The following is a 16,784-nucleotide window of genomic DNA, read 5'->3' on the forward strand; positions in this document are numbered from 1 at the left end:
TTACAAGTGTCTGAAGGTACTTGTCAAGGATAATTCAGTTCATATGGACAGCCTTTTAAATTCCAAGGGACATGCCATCCAGTCTGCTCCCCAGTGGAATTTTAGGTCTCTGTCGAGAACATATTTTTACTTTTAAGAAGCTATTAGCATTATCATTGTATTGCATTTATTGTTCCACAAATACCCAAATGTTTTTTACAATATTTTGCATAGCTTTCCTTCCCATGCATACCTGACGACACAAGAGTACATTTGAAGAATTAGCTCTTTGTTCTTCTTCCCTTTCAATGTGTATTAAAGTTGCGCCTTAGTAGTATCTTTTTAAAAAGAATTGGTTTCTTGTCGTTTAGAAAGAAAATGAACTGAAATAAAATAAGTCAAATAATTAATATATTTTGTTTTAACAAAATCACTGCTTAATCAGTTAAATGTAGTGTTTCCTAGTGTTCTTCAGGATATCACAGGTCTGACACTGTCTTCTGTCAACTTTTTTTTTTAATGCTTTACAATTACATTTGTTTGAGGTGCTCTATGTCATTCTATATATGTACCTTAATTTTCTATTACATTATTCTGAGTGTATTGTGTTCTTTGATGAATAACAGATTTAGTTTTCAAGTAAACTTTTTTAGGTACTATAATAGTTTCTAATTATTTCCAGATTTTTTTTTTAGGAAGTCTCCATCAGAGGTACTCCAGGAAAAATTGAGTGATGTTATCCCGTAGGATTTCTTTAAGTTTTTCTAAGTAAAGCTTAGCAGATGTCATTGCATTTTTCTGTGCCTTATCTTTCAATAGAAAACGTTTTATAAATTGAGAAACTTTTATGTAAAAAGTAATGTCTCTCAGTATTCAAGTACTTTCTGACTTGAAGTACTGATTAAGCAAAATGCATGCTTAGTAAATCATTTTTATTCTCATTAGAAATCCCAAAACGTACACGTAACATAAAATAGAAGTCAGCCTTGCAAGTTTCTTTAGAATCTGTGTATGAAGTTACTAACATGAATTATTTTGTGGTTTTGTTTGCCTTTTTTTTCCTAAATATTTCATATAGTTAAATAAAAAGGAAGTTAGTGACTTCACTGATGTGATCAAGGCTCAGACCCAGGACTTCTAAACACAGCACTTAACAAAAGAACCACAACTGAGGAACAATCTTCCTTTTTCAGATGATTTGGTATTTGAACTTTTAAATTTTTCATTTTTTCTCCAATTTGATACAGTATTCAGATGGTACAAAGGAAAAAGACATACTTTTCTTCCAACTATAATAAACCAAAGATAGAGGTAAAAACACAGATGAGATGAATATGGAAAGCTAGTGCCCACTAGCTTTCATGAGTGCCCACTATTGAAAACATTTGGGGAGTGTATAGTAAGATGATAAATGTAAGAAAACTTGGGATGGACTAGATTTTTTCCAGTGTTTTTTTTTTTGGCGGGGGGGGGAACAGCAGAGAGAGGGAGACAGAATCCCAGGCCGGCTCTGCGTGCGGTCAGCACAGAGCCCAGCGTGGGGCTGGCTCTCACGAACCATTGACATCATGACCTGAGCCGAAATCAAGAATCAGATGGTTAACAGACTGAGCCACCCAGTCACCCCTGGATTAGATTTTTTAAAAGCATCTTCAGAAATAGGAAATCCTAGTTTTCTGATGAAATTGTGTCACAATTATTTATTTAGTGACTGCTTTTTTATATTAGCCTTGTGCTGGTTACTGAAGATTTATTGGTAACATCCTTCCATTTCTTAATGTGGTCTGGTGTTATCTGTGAAACTTGCCTGTTATGTAGCTGAGTTTGAACTCAATGATGAGTAAAAAAAATTGTAGTATGATATATGTTTTTTAAATTTTATTTATTTATTTGTATTTTTGAGAGAGAAAGAGTGCAAGCAGGGGAGGGCCAGAGAGAGGGGAGACACAGAATCTGAAGCTCTGGGCTCTGAGCTGTCAGCACAGAGCCCAATATGGGACCCAAACTCATCAAGCATGAGATCATGACCTGAGCCAAAGTCAGAAGCTTAACCAAGTGAGCCGCCCAGGCTTCGAGCACACTCTAAGCGTTTTATGCTTTAGACCACACTCCAGCTTAGAGCTGTGACGTGCTTAGAGCACACTCCAGCCTCATTTTAAGTACATCAGAAATTCAGTAACCACACAATAGTTTTATTTGGGTTTAATTTGTCACGTAGGGAGTTACCCATTTCCAGGCAGTATATGAAACAATGTTTCCTCAAGAGTAGTTTTTAATATATATGTAATTGTATGTTAATAGCATAGAATTGAAGTCGATAAGAACTTTCTAACTTGTGATTAGTATTGAGTAGTTCCTGGTGTTTGCTTTTATAAGTTCTGCCTCAGCGTTTAGGAGAAATAAAGCCTCTGTTTCATTCCTGAATATCTCACAAATCCCTGCCTTTTTCTCTGGACAGTGCTTGGCCCCAACTTCTATCTGTGGCATAACATCCTCTCAAAGTTAAAGGGGCAAATTAGGCATTAAAGTTTTTTGAAATTGCCCAGAACATACCCTCTTTCTCGCCATAAAGTTTGTAATATGTCTTAAGTAGAAATAAAAGTTTAGCAGGAAATTGCACATGTGATGATGCATGAAGATTACTGTCAACTTGAGTCATAATAAAGTTATTAGAAAATATGGAGAAGATTTATAGTAAGAATATAGACATTTGGAAAAAAGTATTTCCATTTAATGTATCTTGGGGAGAATGCCTACTACACAAATGCAACAGACTCAATCTGTTATTTACCCAACTATTATGGCATCCCTCTATGAAAATTTAATCCAAGATTTAAAGAACATACAATTCAAATTACTTTTGATTATTTCCATGTGGTCTTTTATTATTGATTTCTTTTACTCAACTCCTAGAAAAGTTAGGAGGTATAATGAACATTGAGTCTATCAGTTTTATGTCATAAAATATTTATTTTCCAAGCTACCTATAATATATGTAATTCTTGTGCATGATATAAATACTTTCATCCTTGTATATTAATTAACTCATATCCAACTCAAATTGTAAACTGAAGAAAATGATGAATAAACAGAAGTTCTGAGCTCCGCTGTATGTAAATGGTAAAATATAAGAGAAACAACAGCCCTTTTTCTCATGTCTGAATTCTTATAATTTTACTAAAAACAGGACAAAAAGAAATCTGTAAGCCTTGGCCACCCATACAATAATCCTTCGGAGCTATAATTTCTGTAGGAGAGGAGAAAGAATATAGCATATTCTGAGGTAGACAGATTTCCCTGGGTCACTGATAGACCACCTCCCTGACCTAGAACCCCTTCCCATACTTTGCCACAATATCCACCCCTTTCCTTTCTTTCTAGCTATTTTGGCATGTTTGTTTTCCCCCGTGTCTATTTTTCTATGTTTACGTTTTAGAAATTCTTCAGACACATTACCACAACTTTGAAAAATAGCAACAATAATGTGTATGCATTCCACAGTCCTACCACTATTACACATTCTCTTGATTTTAGGTGGTTTGTTTGTTGTTGTTGTTTTACTTTTGTCCAATGTATACTTCAACATACCTTATTTTTAATAGCTATTATGTGATAAGTAATTGTGTCCTCTTTTACTTTCATTGTTTAAATAATTTCAGACTCACAGTAAGTTGCAAAAATAGTACCTAGAGTTCCACGTGCCCTTCCCACAGCATTATTCACCCTTCACTGTTTTTTACATGCGTTCATTTGTGCATGTGTATATAGATCAAAGCAATTTCATTTCTTGTAATGGTGTAACTACTGACATTATCAAAATACAGGATTATTAGTGTTACTTCATATCTTCCCAGTTAATTCAAACTTCTCTTTCATGAAGCTTTTCTTGTTCATGATTATGTGATTCTAATCACTCCATCATTCCCTTTAGCATTTGAAATACATACATCTAGATAGTAAATACAGGTGCCTGTTTACATGTTTTAATTAAATGCTCTTACATTTGATATAGGCATGCTTTTCTTTATCCAGTTCATTGGAATTTCCTTTTGGATAAGCATTATGTTCAGTATTTCCTCTCTTTTCGAAGCATTCCATACAGCCAGTGGAAAAAATTAGTTATGTATAGTGTCATCAGTATATTTATGTAAAATCTATGGAGAGTATTTTAAATTATAGAATGTTTGAAATTATTCAAAAGGAGAGCCTTCTTAAGGATGATGCAAAGCCTTGAAGTCTTCCAAGGTTACTCTATGGATGTTAATCCACTTCAATTACACTACAAATTTACCCCATAACAAAGTTCATTTTATGTTTCTGTTCACCATTATGTCATCCATGCTTAGCAAACTAACACATAGTATATATATTTATTGATGCTTACTGAATTAATGCATGACTAGAAAGAAAACACAGTCCCCAAGATGATTTGATTGATGCACTTTTATTGTGGTAAAACAGAAAGAACATAAAATGTGCTTTTTAACTATTTTTAAATGTGCAGTTCAGTTGCATTAATTACATTCACCGTGTTGGATAGCCATTACCATTATTTATTTCCAAGAATTTTCAGTATCCCAAACAAAAACTCTGTGTCCATATCTCTCTCCCCCAGACTCTGGTACCTCTAATTCACTTTTTATCTTCATGATTTACCTATTCTCAGTATTTTATATAAGTGGAATTCCTTTATGTCTGGTTTATTTCACTCAGCATAATGTTTTCAAGGTTCATTCATGTTGTAACGTATCTCAGAACTCCATTTTTTTATGGTTGAATGATAAATACTCCATTCTATTTACAGACCCATGTTTTGTTTATCCATTAATCTGTTGATGGACACGTGGGTTGTTTATACCTACTTACTATTATGAATAATGCTGCCGTGTTAACATTGGTCTACAAGTATCTATTTGAGTTTCTATTTTCAATTCTTTTAAGCAGATACAATTCTTGAGTAGAATTGTTGAGTTGTGTGGTAATTCTGTTTAGTTTTTTGAGAAATTTCCAGTTTTCCAGGATGACTCACTTTTTCCATTTCCATGAGGAATCAACAAGTGTTCCAGTATCTCCATATCCTCTCTGACACTTGTTATTTTCTATTTTTGTTGTTGTTGTTTTAATGTGTTGCTGTTGTTTTAATTATGGTCACCCTAGTGAGTAAGAAGTGGTATTTCATTCTTGTTTTGATGTGCATTTTCCTAATGACTAATGATGTTGAGCATCTTTTCATGCATCTGTTGGCAATTTGTATCTTCTTTGGAGAAATGGCTATTCACATCCTTTTTCATTTCCTAATTGAGTTTTTTTTTGGGGGGGGTTGGTGTTTTCTTTTTTTAACATTTATTCATTTTTGAGAGACAAAGAGAAAAAGAGCATGAGCAGGAGAAGGGCAGAGAAAGACACGGAATCTGAAGCAGGCTCCAGGCTCTGAGAAGTCAGCACAGAACCCAACGCAAGACTCAAATCCACGAACCATGAAATCATGACCTGAGCCGACATCGGATGCTTAACCAACTGAGCCACCCCGGTGCCCCCTAATTGACGTTTTTTTGTTTTTTGTTGTTTTTGGTTAAGTTTTAGGTGTTTTTTATTCTGGATATAAAAACCTTGTCAAGTATATGATTTGGAAATATTTTTTTCCTATTCTCTGGGTTATTTTCATTCTCTTGATACTGATTTTGATACACAAAAGTTTTTAATCATGTCCACTTTGTCTATTTTTGTCCAATTGTTTCTTAAACTTTTGCTATCATATTTTAGACCCAAGGCCAAATCCAAGGTCATGCAGATTTTCCCCTATATTTTCCTCTAATAGTTTTAGTTCCTCAATTTAGGTCTTTGATCCATTTTGAGTTAATTTTTATATATAATGTGAAGTAGGGATTTAACTTCATTCTTTTGGATGTGGATATCCAGTTTTCCAAGTACCATTTATTGAGAGACCATTCTCTTTCCATTGAATGGTCTTGGTACCCTTGTTGAAAATCAATTAACTGTAGATGCCAAGATGATATCTAATTCAAAAGTAGTTCCTGGGGCACAGGGGTGGCTCAGTCATTGTACGTCCAGCTTCGGCTCAGGTCACAATCTCATGGCTTGTGAGTTCAAGACCCGCATCGGGCTCTGTGGTGACAGCTTGGAGCCAGAAGCCTGCTTTGGATTCTGTGTCTCCCTCTGAGACTCTGCCTCTCTCCCACTTGCTCTCTGCCTGTCTGTCTATCTCTCTGTCTCTCTCAAAAATAAATAAACATTAAAAAAATTAAGATTATAATTCATAAGTAGTTCCTGTACATTAAAAGAAAAACAATTTTAGAATATTAGAAGGTTAAATGAAACTTCCCCTCACCTCATATTTTCACTACCCAGGAGTGATAACAGTTAATCATTGAATGAATATTCATTCAAACTAGATTTCTATACATAAATGCAAAGTTACTTCCTTGTTATTAGTGTAAGCAGAAATTGGTCTTATAACAGTGATGGCTTATAAATTGCTTTCCCAGTTGGTACTCTAGAGAGCAGCACTGTGTGATAAAAATGTAATGTGAATCACGTACAATTAAAATTTTTCTAATTACCACATTTAAAAAGGTAAACAAGATAGGTGAGATTAATTTTAATAATATATTTTATTTAACCTAAATATCATTTCAACATGTGATCCATATAAAAATAATTAATGAGCTATTTTACATTCCTGTTTTTATACTGTCTTTCAAATCAGATAGGTGTGTGTGTGTGTGTATGTGCGTGTGTCTGATATATATATGTGTGTATGTGTCTGTCTGTCTGTCATATGTGTATTTACTTGTAGACTCTTTTTTTTTATTGTTTTTAAATTATTTTGATGACCTTGTTACTACCCTGTGTTAATTATAATGACGAGAAAACTTTATTCACAAGTAACAGTTACTGAGGGAGCCAGCTTTACAAGTCTTTGTTCTTGTTCAGAAGTCCAAACACCACACAAGTTTATCAATTATTTAAAATTAATCAGGTATGGGACACCTGGGTGAGTCAGTCGGTTAAGCATCTGACTCCTGATTTCAGCTCAGGTCATGATCTCACCCATATCAGGTTCTGCACTGACAGGAGTCTGCTTGGTACTCTCTCTCTCTCCCTCTTCCTCTGCCCCTCCCTGGCTCACATGAGCACTCTGTCTCTCTCTTTCTCAAAAATAAATAAGTATTTTTTAAAAAATTAATCAGGTATATAATTTATACTTAGAACACATATTAGTTCATCCAGCTACATTTCAAGTACTTCTAATAGCCACATATGAGTATAGATGCTATATTGGTCTCCACAGCTCTTCCTCCCATATATGAATATCTATGCTTCTTTTTTAATGTTAATATAGTCCAAAAATAGAACAAGTTGTTCCAGAATCCCAGAAATATTATAAGTCTTCAAGCAAATATCAGCGAATTGTGTGTAAAAAATTCTTAGAGTGGGTTAAAAATTATGATATCTAAGTCTCTACAACACTAACATTCTTGTACTGGCTTATACACCTATTGATACATGATTATTTATGAAAAATATAAACTAATGTAACTGTACATTATTGCACTTTATGCCAGTGAAGCACACCAGGGTCTTAGCATTCAAGATTTAACGTTGAAAGTTCCTTCTATTCTTCAGTAGTAACATGGGTAACTGGCATAGTGTCATTTATTGTTTTGCCAGGGCATGAGTTGAGACCATGTGTGCTACTGATTTGGTATGTGGGAATGAATTCGCCAAGCAGTAACACAGCATCAACAGCTCAATACGGTGTGGTTGTTTTCTATTTACTCTGGAAAATAAGGCAATTTTATAATGAACTTTTGTTGTGGGATATAGTATGAGCCTAGGTGGTAGTCACAAAACATAACTAAATACAAAGGTCTTGAAATGTACATCTTGAGAAATATCAAATGTCTATTGTATTATTAGGTTATTTATGAGCATTTTTTGAGAAGCTACGTATGTATAGTAGCTTAATAATACCCAGCACTTTTGTGCTGCAGTTGAGTACAGTCTAGAGCTCTTATGCTAATGGTATAATTTTCTCCATATTTATATTTTACTGTATACTCTTCCTAAGTTATGATGTTTTGAGAGTCAGTCTACTGATACACTGATTCTTAGCCCTAGAAAAATATGACATTCAAAGATGATCCTCAAAAAAGTCATCTCAACAGTATAGTATAACTTAAAAAATAGTAGTGCATCTAGCCATGTCTCAGACACATGGTAAGCTCTCAGGAAATGAATTTTTCTGAACAAATATTTACCTTTGTAAATCATGGAAATTATAGAAGGATAGTCACTGTTATTTCATTGATTATAGACCAGTACAGGGTTTTGTTTTATTGTCAAATATTATTTTTATTTTGTTTTATTTCTTTAATGTTCATTTAAAAAAAATTTTAACGTTTATTTATTTTTGAGACAGAGAGAGACATAGCATGAATGGGGGAGGGTCAGAGAGAGGGAGAGACAGAATCTACAACAGGCTCCAGGCCCTGAGCTGTCAGCACAGAGCCCGACGCGGGGCTTGAACTCACGGACCGCGAGATCATGACCTGCACCGAAGTCGGCCACTCAACTGACTGAGCCACCCAGGCGCCCCAAATGTTCATTTTTGAGAGAGAGAGAAACAAAGTAGAAGTGGGGAGGGGCAGAGAGAGAGGGGGACAGAAGCAGACTGGAGAGAGAATCTGAAGCAGGCTCCAGGCTCTGTGCTGACAAGGCAATCGTGGGACTTGAACTTATGAACCGGGAGAACATGACCTGAGTCAAAATCGGATGCTTAACCCACTGAGCCACCCAGGCGCCCCTATTGTCAAGTTTTAAAAGTTATTATTCTATCAAACTAAAGTTCTTCAAAACCACATTAGTATTAAATCTTAAAGTGCATATTTGAATAGGATAAACCCTAACTTTTTTAATGTTGCATATGTTTTAAATTTAAATTTAATTTTTTTTAATTAAAAGCACAACTCTGAAAGTTTATTTAAAGAATCCTAGTCTAGCTTTTACTCTTTTCCTATCTAAATAGAAAATATGAAACATTTCCTCTATTTTCATATTTTTTTTAAGTTTATGTGTTTTGAGAGAGGGAGAGAGAGAGAGACGTGGAGAGGGGCAGAGAGAGAGAGAATCTCCACACTGTCAGTGCAGAACCCAATGCAAGGTTTCAACTCATGAACCGTGAGATCATGACCTGAGCCCAAACCAAGAGTCGAACACTTAACTGACTGAGCCACCCAAATCCCCCTATTTTTTTATTTAATAAAGTTATCATTTCTTGATATCTTTCTGATCGTTTCTAGTAGCATATGTTTTCTCACCAAGGAAGAAATATCTTCAGCAACTTAACATAGGATATAAATGTGTTTGTTTATTGTATATATTTAGAGTTATAGAAAAAATACTGTTTAAAAAATATCTTATAAAACAACCTAGATTATTTTTCATTATAAATACAAACACAAGTATGTGTGTGTGTGTGTGTGTATATATCTGTCTATATATATATGCATAAGAATATTTGTAATAAAAAGCGGTGTTAAATTTATTTACATAATTTAATGATCTACTAGGATCCTGGGAAACTTATACTTATTTACATTTACATTTATATTTATATTTATATTTATATTTATATTTATATTTATATTTATATTTATATTTATATTTATATGAAACACCAACTTTTAGTAACCAATTGGATCTATTTCCACATTGCCTAATGGTTTTTCTATGGCTGAATTTCATATCAATAATCTCTTTGAGATTGATTATTCATTTCTTATATCCTATTTTTCCTATATGCTTTAGTAGGATGTTCATAAAAATAAGCAATGAAAATGAAAACAAATGATACATTGAATACTTGCATATTTATTTTCATTAGTTCATTTTTGTATTCATTGAAAACATTAGTTATATCTGGTTTTATTTATATACAGTATGTTTTTACTTCAATCCTTTTACTTACTAATTTCTCCAACTTACTGCACAGAATTTATAAGCACACTTGTTATAATGAACATTCACAAGGAAAATATTTGAGGTACATAACCTACTTCTTTTCCTGGCAATTAATGATAAGTAGACATTAAGGATATAAAAGTAAAAAAATCAATTCTGGAGTTCCTGAAGACAAGATTTCAACTTAACCCTCCTTTTTTTTACCGTGAAATATTTTCAAAGATTTTGAGATGGATTGAGTCTCTAAGGACATTAAGTTGGTTCACCTAATTGTATACAAAGCAAAAGGAAATGAGAAATGTGAATTGAGCTGACATAGAGGAGGAAAAACCGTTGGGGGGAAAAAATATGTCCTGGGTCTGAGATTTCTACTAGGTCATCTAACTACCATGAAGTGATTGTTGAAGAGAACATAGGGATTTCATTGTCATCCTTCTGGAACCTATTTGTCTTCAAAGTGTTTAGTTTCAAAGGATCCTTAACTTGATATCCAATTCTCTGAAAAAGTCCTTCATCTTGAGGAAATTTTATGCATCCATATAGAAGAGTTAAAAAATTATGACAAAACTGTCTACAGACTTGGCATCTCTCTGCAGGCATTCAAACCCAGTTTAGTATGTTTCCCATGAAGACAAAAATTTGATGCCGATGTTTAATTTACACCTTTTCTTATAGATGTTCATTTTTTTCCAACTTGAATGAATGCATGTGTGCGTGTTTTCTCAAATGGCAGAAAACTTTCTGGAATGATTCGTAGACACAATTTGAAAATATACTTTTTTCTTGTCATTGCCAAAAGATTGTCTTTGTTGAAATGACAATAGATTATTACCCCTTTGTATACATTCTCATGTGTCCGTTTCCCTTGTTTTAAGTAATTTCTCTAAGTCTACATGTCAGAGAGAATTGTTAGAAAGCTAGGACAGCGATTAAAGTGTCTTCCCTGTCCGGCTCTCGCCCATTTATCAACTCTCAATGTAGTTTATGCCTCAGCCATCACAACAAACACAGAGTTCCTCTCTATGCTAGGTACTCTACTTGTGAGCCTCTCAATATTTTACCTAATTATTCTTTTGAAACTCCTAGAATCAGGTACATGGTAATGCACATTTAAGAAACACTTTTTAAAATGCAGAACCAAATGTGCATCAGTGTTAAAGAATAGGATCATTGCCTAGCCTCTATCATTACTTACATTTTTTTACACAGTCACTAGAAGTTAACGTTTGAGTCCTACAAAAATACCATGTGGGAGAATGAAATGCCATGTCAGAACTGGAAAGGACCTTAGTTACGGTGTTATTTTAGGGATGTGAATACTTCAGTAATTATGGTGTAAGTTATGATGTAATTATGATACAACAATATACTATTTATGAGAAGGAAATTTAAATAAGTGAGCAGTCTGAAGGAAAAAATATATATTACCTCATAACTAAATTACTCCACGCTGGCAAGTTAGGTACTTTGAGGTTTGTATTGTGCAGTCTTTTTGGGAGAGAGAGATGACCTAAGGCAGTGGTTTTCAACACCGAGTTTACATCAAAATAATTTGGGAAGCTTTAAAATGATACCAATGCCTGGGCCCTGTCATTGGAGATTATTGTCTTATGATTGGTACTTTTTAACAACTCCCCTGTTGATTCTTTTGTACAGCCAGATTGAGAACCATACATTGAAGCGATACCCTTGATTTGGGAGGATTAAATTCAGTTCGACAACAAAAGTACATTGAGTATGTACAGTATGCCAGGCATTTGTACTTAATATCCCAGGGCACCTGGGTGGTTCAGTCACTTGAGCGTCTGACTTAGGCTCAGGTCGTGATCTCATAGTTCGTGAGTTCGAGCCCCACATTGGGCTCGCTCCTGTCCGTGTCGAGCCTGCATCAGATCCTCTGTCCCCTTCTCTCTGCCCCTTGCCCACTTACACTCTCTTTCTCTCAAAAATAAACATTAAAAAAAAGATCCTCCCTTTCATTAACAAATTTATGATGTAATAGGGAGATATATGTGTGAGTATATTACTACAAAATATAAATATATTTCAGAGGGAATATTTTCTGATTAATGAAAGTATTAAGCAGTGAGAAAATAATGATCTAGGCTTGATCCCATTTCCAAAGTTTTAAGATTATCATCTCTTGTACACACTTTAGGGATTTATTACATTACCAACATAAACTGTTGTTACAAGTTATACTTTTCTTGGAGAATACTTTTCCCTTCACATTCCAGTTTTTTCTTTGCATTTACACATTTTTGTTTACTATTCAGTACTGAGTATGATATTTTACTGAGGTTGTAAAGAGTTTGGAATTTTCAAAGATGCCCAAATAATTATTTGTGCTATTTTTATAACTGTCATTCAGAAATTATTAAACAAGCTTTAAAAACCATATTCAAGCCTGATGATTTCTGAGGTAAAATATACTTTATCTTCTGAGGAATATTTTGTTGTCCCTTTTTCTCTCATTTAGTTTTTTTTCTTCTCATTTGAAAGAAAGAAACCTGTGTTTATGAGATGCCTTATGAGATGTAGAGAGGAACACAGGCAATGGACGTGAAGCTTGAGCAAGAAATTCATCTTTGGTTTTTAAGCCCCTGAGATTCGGGGGCTGTCACAATGTAATCTTGTCTCTCCTGTGGGAGAGATGCCCTCATTTTTGGCAGAGTAAACCATTACTAGGTTCTTTAAAGAGAGTGGATGAAAAGCAAATATTTATTTGTGCCTGTCTGAAAATGTGACTCATCTATCCTCATATGTTATTGATACTTTGGGTAGATATTGTGCCCTGAATGTTCTCCATAACTGTGCAAGCGTTTCCTTTTCTTCTCTTTTGTGGATTTGCTACTGAGAAGTTTAGTTTGATTCTTATTCTTGATTCTTTGTATTTTTTTTCCTGTTAGCCTTTTTCTTAACCCTCGTGTTAGGGAAAATGTTATGATGATGTGCCTTGCTAGGGGTTTTATGTCATGTGCTTCATTCCTGGGAGCAATTTTAAATTATCTGATTTAAACTAAATCCTCTCTTCCATGGTCCCCATGCACTCTTTCTAGAGTTCCTACTCAGTGGGCCTTTCAGCTGGAGAGCCTCCAGTCTCCTTATTTCTTTAGTTTTGTTGGTGCTGTTAAGGTGTTTGCATCCCTTTATCCTTTTGTTGGCACCTTATCTTTTTTTCTGTTTCCTGGGGGGGGGGAGATGTTTGCAACTTTGTCTTTTAAGCCTTCTTTTTTTGATGCTTGCAATGTCTTCCCATCCCTTAACCGTGTAATTACAGACTCATTTTTCTGTTTCTTCCCTGCCTTTCATTTTCCGAGGTTTTTGTTGTTGTTGTTGTTGTTGTGTTGTTGTTGTTGTTGTTGTTATTGTTCCTGGTATCTCTTTTGTTCTCTTGTCTTGGTCTGGGTCTTTCTTGTCGAGTTGCCAACTCGAGATCATGGCTTCGACGGTGATAGGAGAAGTGTCCACAGCGGCTCTTCCGCGAGCTCCAGCACCAGCTCCGGCACCTGTGGGGTTCGGGAGAGCAACTGAACAAGCTGTCGGGCCTCACACAGCTCTGGGACCCCTTCCAGCCCCAGAGCTGAAGGCAGTGCCCGCTCTAGAACTAGAAGCAGCTCCAGACCCGCTCCAGGACAGAGCTCGGGCCGGCCCCGGGGATAAAGGCAGTGCCATCGTGCACTGCAGCACTGGCTCCAGCAGCAGTTCCAGAGCCGGGGCCACGTTCAGAACAGGTCCCAGCGGCGGCTCTGGAGCCACAGCCAGCGTCTGCACCAGCTGCGGAGGTAGAGCTAGGGCTGGCCGCCGAGCTACAGCCAGCTCCAACAGGAGCTCTTGCTCCCACTCCGCACCTCACGCCAGTTCCGGCTCTAGCTCCAGAGTCACGAGCAACTCCAGCTCCGGAGTCCTCTGCATCACCAGTTTTCACACCAGGTCTGGCAACAGGGCGAGACTTAGAGTCAGCCCAGAACTAGAGCCAGTCCAACAAGCGGCTCTCTCACTGCAGTCTGAGCATCAGCTCGAGAGCTGGATCTAGCTCCACACTGAGTGCCGACCCTGGTACCATACCACCACTGGCATCACGGATAGAGTCAGCTCCGGAGGGAGAGCCCGCGTAGGCTCCGGCTCCCGTGCCAGCCCCCGGCTACAGCCAGCGCCAGCTCTCGCTTTCCATCCCCTCCCTGGGGATGGCATCTTTTTGTCTTTTCTACTTTTCAATTTATATTGCGTATACTTTGGGGCGTGCTGTATTTTGCGTTTTACAAGTCACGTGCAATAAAACTTAAATTCTTGATCATCAAAAGGAGAATGATGTGAGTGATTAAAGGGTCTTGTTTGTATCTTTTTGTTTCGTTGAGCCAGTGCAACCAGTGAATTATTTTCTTTTAAATAGTGCTATCATAACTTTGCCACTATTCTTAAATTTCGTTAGATCTTTTCTTATCTCTGTTAATCGCTTCTTCTTCTGTTTTTTATTTGAAGTTTTTTATTTATATTCTAGCTACTTAACATATGGTAAAATTGGTTGCAGAAGTAGAATTTAGTGATTCATCACTTACATACAACAGTCAGTGCTCATCACAAGTGCCCTCCTTAATACCCAACACCTGGGTAACTCACCCCCACACCCACCTCCCTCCATCAACCCTCAGTTTGTTCTCTCTAGTTAAGAGTCTCTTAGGGTTTGTTGGGGCGCCTGCATGGCTCAGTCGGTTGGGCATCCAACTCTTGACTTTGGCTCAGGTCAGGATCTCATAGATGTGGGATTCAGCCCTGCGTCAGGCTACGTGCTGAGCCTGCCTGGGATTCTCTCTTTCCCCCTCTCTCTGCCCCTCCCTCCCTCACTCGCACTTGCTCTCTCTCTTTCAAAGTAGATAAATAAACATTTTTTTAAAGAGTCTCATGGTTTGCTTCTCTCTCCCCTTTTTAACATTAGAAATGTGAATGATTCCCAAAACTCAGCCTGGGTCTTTTGATCCTCTTTCTGTTGATTCTTCTTTAGAGACGTGCCTCTGGTTTGTCTTAATCAATATTTTCATGTAAACAATCTCAAATTCCACATTCTATTTGATATGCCATCATGATTCTCAATCCAACAAATAGATACTTAAGCAATCCTACGGTTTTCCTCAAATGTGTTCCATTCTTAAATATTTTCATGAGAATGCCACCATTCTTCCTGCCATTCATGTTAAACACTTAAACCTTATATTCTTCCACGTTGTTACTTTAGCCGTTAAATCCAGTTTCTCATCCAGCCCTGGCATCTCTTCTTTGTAATGTCTCTTGTTTTCCATTCACCTATTCGAAGTACCGGTGTAGGCTTCTATTGCTTCTCTTCCGGAAAGGCACATAAAACAGTCTTCTACCACTTTCTCTTCCTCAAAAATGTCAAATTACTCTTCTAAAGCATATTTCTGGCCTGAAGTCTTGCAGTGATATATTCTCAGTGTCTTTCTTCATCCTTTAAATTCTAGTATCCTTAACTTGGCTAAGACTTATTTGTGCTGCTCCTCTATCAAAGATTGCAGATTAGTGTCTCATGGGCTGAGGCGTCTCACAGATATTTTTTGTTTGATCTTTGATCTGAACAGAGTTTTTAAAACATTTTACTCTGTGATCTTTTAGACACAGTATAATTTGGGATGCATATGTAATATCTGAATATGTACTTTGAAATATCTTCTTGAAAAATCCCATGCATATTAAAGTTTATGCTGATAAAAGAGCCTTGGTGTACAAACAGTGTCATAAAGAAAATCATGTTTAAGAAGTTGTCTGTAAGAATTTACTCTTCGGAGTGTCATGGTTCTCGCTATATAAGAATCAGTTTTCCCTAACTGAAGCTAATGCCACAATAAATGTCAAGTATTCCTGAGAAATTTCCACATTTTGTGGGATATTGGCTTGCAATAAATATAGTATATGTAATGGGAATATACAAAATACATAAAAGATTGATGGTAGAAGACATCTTATTAAAACATAGCAAAAAAGAGTTCCCTGTAATTGTTCACAATAGAAATGATTGGAAAGTTTTAATAAGCTCTGTAAAGTGCAATAGTGGTCTTATCATTTAGATGAATTTTTGCTAAAGGTTATGTATGATAGCTAAAATACAGTGGCTTTGCTAAAACCACGTAGCCAACCATAGAGCCATTTAGGTCTTTATAAGATCATTATAGTCCCCAGGCTTCCATATCCCAAGTTGTTGATTCTCTCTCCTGGGGAAATGTAGGTTCATGATATGTTCTTCTTTAATTCTTCACAGATTGACTTACAGCAGAAAATACTTATACACCAAGTATCTATGTTGGGGGACCGCATTTTTTCCCCAGCATGGGTGCAAAGCTCTAAAAAGGCAGTGTGATCAAGAGTAGAGAGAAGGGCCGACATAAAGACTGCTTTATGTGAAGCTGAATTTGTGGGGAGACAGGTGACTACCTCGGTGTGTAGCACTTTAGTAGTAGGAAAATCATGCAGAAAAATCTGGCTAACAAATCTGGCTAGATGAGTGATGTGAGTGGTCAGTAGGGTTTTTTTTGTTTTTTTTTTTATAAAATGTATTAAGGAAGTGTTTATTTACAGTACTATTGAAAAGGATATTACTTTTAATCCAAAAAAGTTGTAATTTTCCAGCTATATAAAAAGCAAAAAAAAAAAAAAAATCAGTCGACTAAACCACGATCCATTGGAAAAAAATTGGTTAAAGCATATTCTAAATATGTCATAGGAAAAGTATAAAGTAAGCAATATACTTTCCTAATCCAGAAACACTGTATAACAATCAGAAATTTATAATGATTACACTGTGGAACTAC

At 36.0% G+C, this 16,784-nt stretch overlaps 1 protein-coding gene across 8 annotated transcripts in view; it reads left to right on the forward strand.

Annotated features, from left to right (window-relative positions):
• NBEA (neurobeachin) overlaps positions 1-16,784 on the forward strand; it is a 678,339-nt gene that overhangs the window by 326,394 nt on the left and 335,161 nt on the right. The gene's annotated exons all lie outside the window — the stretch shown is intronic.

The sequence above is a fragment of the Panthera tigris genome, chromosome A1, assembly GCF_018350195.1.
Source record: "Panthera tigris isolate Pti1 chromosome A1, P.tigris_Pti1_mat1.1, whole genome shotgun sequence".
Lineage (NCBI taxonomy): Eukaryota > Metazoa > Chordata > Mammalia > Carnivora > Felidae > Panthera > Panthera tigris.